Genomic DNA, 5336 nt, shown 5'->3' on the forward strand with positions numbered 1-5336 from the left:
CATCATCAAATACGCAATATGATATGACGCTTTCGGAGGAGGAAGAACTCCAAGAAGAGTTAAAAACAACATGACGTAAGGCAGAGCAGCCCAAAAACAGTACCAACCCACCAACTCCTGTATTGTCTCAGATCTTCCCCATAAATCTCTCTCCACCTCTGCCCACCTCCCCATCTGAGCTAATAACTCATAACAATTATTGATGAATTTAGCTTGTGATGGGGTGGATCAATAATGTGGTTTCCTCATCCATCCCTATTACTATGTCAAATACATCTAATCTGGTCGCGATTCAAAATTTAGTTATTGTGATTGTACTATCCACAACGCGATGGCAAGCGAGCTGCTCCTCCTCGTAGTCTTGTCGGATACCTATTTTTGAAAAAATACTAGAAATTTTTTCAAGAATAGTAACTAAAGGCAGCAAATGTTTAAGAAAGCTTTTCGTGTTTAATTAAAACAACAAATTTTTTTCTAGAAAATGCATCAGTGTGAAAATTGTAATAAACAATTTACAACGCGCCAATCGCGTATGCGTCATGAGAAAAATTATTGTAAAGTAGTGAGACGAGAAGGAGTGAGTCCGGTCGCCAAAAAACATTAATGTATGACTTTTTCTACAATTTCCAGAAAGTTAAATATAGGAATAATGTTCAACTTTTATATACCGATACGGATTCATTGGTATTGGAAATTTTTACGGACAAAGTATATGATGACATTAAAGAACATATTTATAGGTTTGATACTTCAAATTATGAAGACCAAAATATTCATAATATGCATAAAACCGTCTCTTATTGGTAAAATGAAAGATTAGTATGCTGATTTACCAATTCTACTCTTTTACGGTACCGGTGCCAAAGCATATTGTGTGCAAACACAACGATTTAATTAAAAAAAGCTAAAGGTGTAAGCAAACAAGTAATTGATAAATCTTTAACATTTTTTCAATATCAAGAAATTGCAACAGATCCTTCATCTTCATCAGTTTTCTGTATTATGAACGTTTTTAAATCCGATTTACACAATCTCCAAACTTAGCTAATTGGGCTGGGTTCCAGGGCCCTATTTACTTTATGCAAAGCTTATGTTTGAAAACTAAGCTATTCAAGAGCTAATTTTAAATGCTACGGTTGATAAGTCGATCCAAAAATGCAGTTAAATGTCATAACGGAAATAGGTAATTTATTACCACAATTAGATTTCAATGGTTGCATCGCCCAAGACAATGTTTGTAGCTGAGTGTGTGGTTAGTGTAAAATAAAATAAAATTAAATATAGATCTAGTTTAGAAATCCCTGTTTCCGATATTAGTCAAGTTAAAAACAAAATTATAGAAGAGTGTGATAATGAAAAAGTAAGTCATTGTAATAAATGTAAAAAGTTAGCTTTTAGAAAACGTATAGTCGTAGGAATAACTCATTTTTTTGTAGACATTAAATTTCGATAGCAAAATTTTTGAACTAGATTGTAAGTTGGAAGAAATTCCATATGTAATAAAATTAGGCAACAGTATTACCTATGCATTACGTGGCATAATCGGCACGTTGGCCCCAATGTAGGAGTAGGTCATTTTAGTGCCTACTATTTGTGACATAGTAATATATGGGAAACATACGATGACCGCTTTAGTAAAACCGAACCCTGTTCTAAATGCCAAATAGTAAATTGTCAACTTTTTTTATACCCATTTGACCTGAAATAAAATGTTTACGTTAATTAAATTTTATCTGTTTATTTAAGATAAAATAAATGTCTGTTCGTAAAAAATGACAACTGAGATAAAGTTTACTGCGCAATTTGACCCGAAATAATGACAGGAAGAGGAGGTAACGACTTTGCCAGCGCCGTTCACAAAATTTTGGAAAAGGTTCTAAATGATCATCCTGACATCTCGGAAATCACTCTCTGGCTGGAGTGAGAGCTGCATTCCACAGAACAGGAACAGCTTCATGACTTTTACCGCAGCACTCGTGGAGGATTACCTGCGACTACATTTAAAAACATTCTAAATTAAGTTTGCCCCAAAATAAAATAAATGCAATTCGAAGCATGTTTCTATTGATGCCGAAGTTAGATCAGGACTACTTGAAAGCGATTAAACCTAATGGACCCATTGCATCTAATTTTTTAAGGATACCGCATGCGACACCTCCGCCCCATTTGTAACCGCGAAAAAGAAATGGCCCAATCACAAATGAACAGTGAAACTCATGTGTAACCTATGGTGTTTAGGTTGGTTGTCTGAATGTCCACCGCTAAATCCACAAACAACACTATACCAGCTTATATTAGCGTACTCACGTGGTTATAGTGTTTCGTATTTCGTTTTGTGTATTTCGTGTGGTTTCCTGCAAGTATGTAGACCAAAAGCTTGGAAAAGCTGCAGCAATTTGAGTTTGATGAACTAAAAACATTTTTAAAATCAACGGAAGCAATCCAAGAAAAGTTTTCGCGAGGTAAACAAACTAACAATGCACATGTTTTTGAAGACTGACTGTTTCTCTACTTAGGTTATAAATTCTTCGTTGAGGGCTACCTCCATGACGTGTGGACGCATACTCGTAAAAGCGAAAACAATGTGGTAGTAAAGGCGGCCAAATGCTACCACAGTCAGAAAAAGACACAAAAACGCAATAGCACTCAAATTAGTTTCAAGTTTAAAGTAAAGAGTGGAAATGTGAGTGTTGAGGAATAGCCATTGCTCCTGTGTAATTGGGTACGTATTCTTATATTAAAAACAAAATTATAACCTATCGGATTTGCAGGTTATCGGAATCATGCCATCACGTTGTAGCTTTAGGCTACAGTGCAAGACATGATCTTTCGTGAGGTGTTAGGAATTATGCCAGAGAAACTGAGTGTAACCCAAAAGCCAATAGCATGGATCAAGCCACTTGAAAATATTATGAATGTTTCATTCGTAAAATCACAAAAAATGGACAGCAAGAAGGGGCCAGAGTTCAGTGTAGCAGCAGGGAACCAAAAATATGCTGCAAGTGTGAGAGACTCAGCAAAACACAAAATATAAAAGAAATGGCAGGAAAGTTAAAACGTAAACCCGAGTATCTCCTTTGCCTATTTGTTTGATAAATACAACGAGGGTAGTACAACTTAGGGTATTGAAGGCATTGCGACCACATTTTGAACTGCAGATCCCGAAATGACGATTAAAGCATTACAATCAGCAACTGTGGCACCTGAGGGTGTCACTGATGTGCAGCCCCAAACCATGCCAGAGACACAGCCACGCTTAAGCGCTTTATCGGCAAATATTTTGTTAAGCCAGCCACCAATAGTTATAGAAGAGTGGAAGACATTTAATTTTAACCAAGCGCAAACAGTAGAAGGCTCAACGCGCAAGCAAGTACTTTGCAGCAAATGGTTTCTGCAAAAGCAAAAAAGGTTTACTACTTCTCATTTTGGCGAGTTGGCCCAACGGAAAAAAGAGGTAGACCTAAAGTTTTTTTTTTTTGAAATTGTGGCAACAGAAGGATTTATCGCGTATCAGTACAGTACAGCATGGAATTCGAGAAGAAGCAAATGCCAGGGTACTGTACACAACACACACGGGCAACAAGGTGTTTGACTGCGGGCTGGTGATATATGGGTACAAGCCCAGATGGCATTATTCAACATGGGAAGAGGCGCTCAAATCCAAAAACTTCTGCAAGCAAAATGACGTAAGTTTGGTACCACATTAAAAAAGACAGTCATAATTATTATTTTCAGGTGCAAAGCCAGATGCTTCTGTGTGGATTGGAGTGGTGCGACTTTTGCATATTTTTTGCAAAATCGAACGAATTAGTAGTAGAACGCATCTATTTCAATAAAAGGTTTTGTTGCGAAATGTACGAGAAACTATAAAAGCGTTGGTTACAATTGAATAATAGAAATAAATAATAATGATATAATTGAGTTTATATTGGCGTTCAAGATCTAAGTGGATATCTAAAATTAGTAAGGCACATACAGTATATATCTGATTGATTATTCCCAAATCTACGTAGGTACTTGTAATTTTATAAATTTATTCTTATTACAGGAAGCTCAGTTTCTAGTGTGTACAGCATTTTAAAAAAGTACAATAAAAACGAACATTCATTTAGACCCCCCAAAAAATATACCGTTTGAGATCATCAGTACTTGATAACATCACAGAAGAAGACAAAAATTCTTTACGAAGACTAGTGCATTCATTCTTCTTAAAAAATGAGCCACCGACAGTACAAAAAATTTATGAAGCTCTGCATGAACGTGAAGATCTACCACATTTGAAAAAGACTTCATAGAAAATATTGCTCAAAGAACTAAACTTTCGGTAAGTTAAAGAAATTATTTATATGGGTATGTTAAACAATGTTTGTTTTATTATTTAGATACAAAGGAAGGCCAAGAAATAGCATACTAAAAGAACAAAATTAAATAATAGCATAGAGAAGAAAATATTTGCGGGAAATCAAAAAATACAAGGAGGCAAATAGAAAAATTTATTACTTAGATGAAACCTGGATTAACGCAGGACACACAGTACCCAAAGTGTGGTGTAACACAACAGTAACAAACCCAAGACAAGCCTTTATTACTGGTTTGTCAACTGGATTAAGGAATTCATCAGGAAAGGGAAGCCGCTTCATAATTTTACATATGGGTTCAGACGAGGGATAGGTAGGAAATGGGCTTCTGATATTTGAATCCAAAAAGAGTGGTGATTATCACGAGGAAATGAATGCCACGGTTTTTGAACATTGGTTTCAAAATATTTTACCAAGTATAGAAGAAAACAGTATCACTGTGTTAGACAATGCGTCATACCATAGTCGCAAAGTGGAAAAATCTCTAAATAGTGGGACCAAAAAAAGAGACATTCAAAACTGGTTAACACAAAAAAATATACCATACGAAAAGAATATGGTCAAAGCCGAACTGCTACAATTAGTAAAGGCGAATAAACATCTATCTAACAACATCGCTTTTGTTGATCAATTGGCCAGAAATTCAAATAGAATTGTTCTGAGAATGCCACCTTACCATTCTGAACTAAACCCAATTGAATTGGTTTGGAGTCAGGTCAAAGGTGAGGTGGCAAGGAAAAATACAACTTTTAAGTTGAACCATGTCAAAGAGTTGTTCATGGAAGCACTAAACAACGTGACGGCTGTATTCGTCATGTGGATGGTGTAGAGAAGAAGATTCGATCTTATCATGGAAACCCAGGTTGAACGATTAATAATAAATTTGGGAAATGAGTCAGAATCAACTACAGATTCTGACTCAGATCAGTCTGAATAATAAAAATGTATATTTTATAAAATTTTCTTTATTATTTCAAC

At 35.6% G+C, this 5336-nt stretch overlaps 1 long non-coding RNA gene across 2 annotated transcripts; it reads left to right on the top strand.

Annotated features, from left to right (window-relative positions):
* The first annotated feature begins 19 nt into the window (after nt 1–19).
* LOC123008977 lies at nt 20–5336 on the top strand. Of its 2 annotated transcripts, XR_006412992.1 has the most exons (7): nt 20–2462; nt 2517–2722; nt 2772–3107; nt 3159–3686; nt 3736–3963; nt 4049–4324; nt 4383–5336. It is a non-coding gene; the product is annotated as an uncharacterized LOC123008977 (long non-coding RNA). The 2 variants fall into 2 exon arrangements; XR_006412991.1 differs by having other exon boundaries at nt 2772–3686; nt 4383–5334.

Source organism: Tribolium madens, unplaced genomic scaffold (assembly GCF_015345945.1).
Source record: "Tribolium madens isolate multiple individuals breed KSU strain unplaced genomic scaffold, Tmad_KSU_1.1 Scaffold_71;HRSCAF=194;Tcas5.2_LG6, whole genome shotgun sequence".
Classification (NCBI taxonomy): domain Eukaryota; kingdom Metazoa; phylum Arthropoda; class Insecta; order Coleoptera; family Tenebrionidae; genus Tribolium; species Tribolium madens.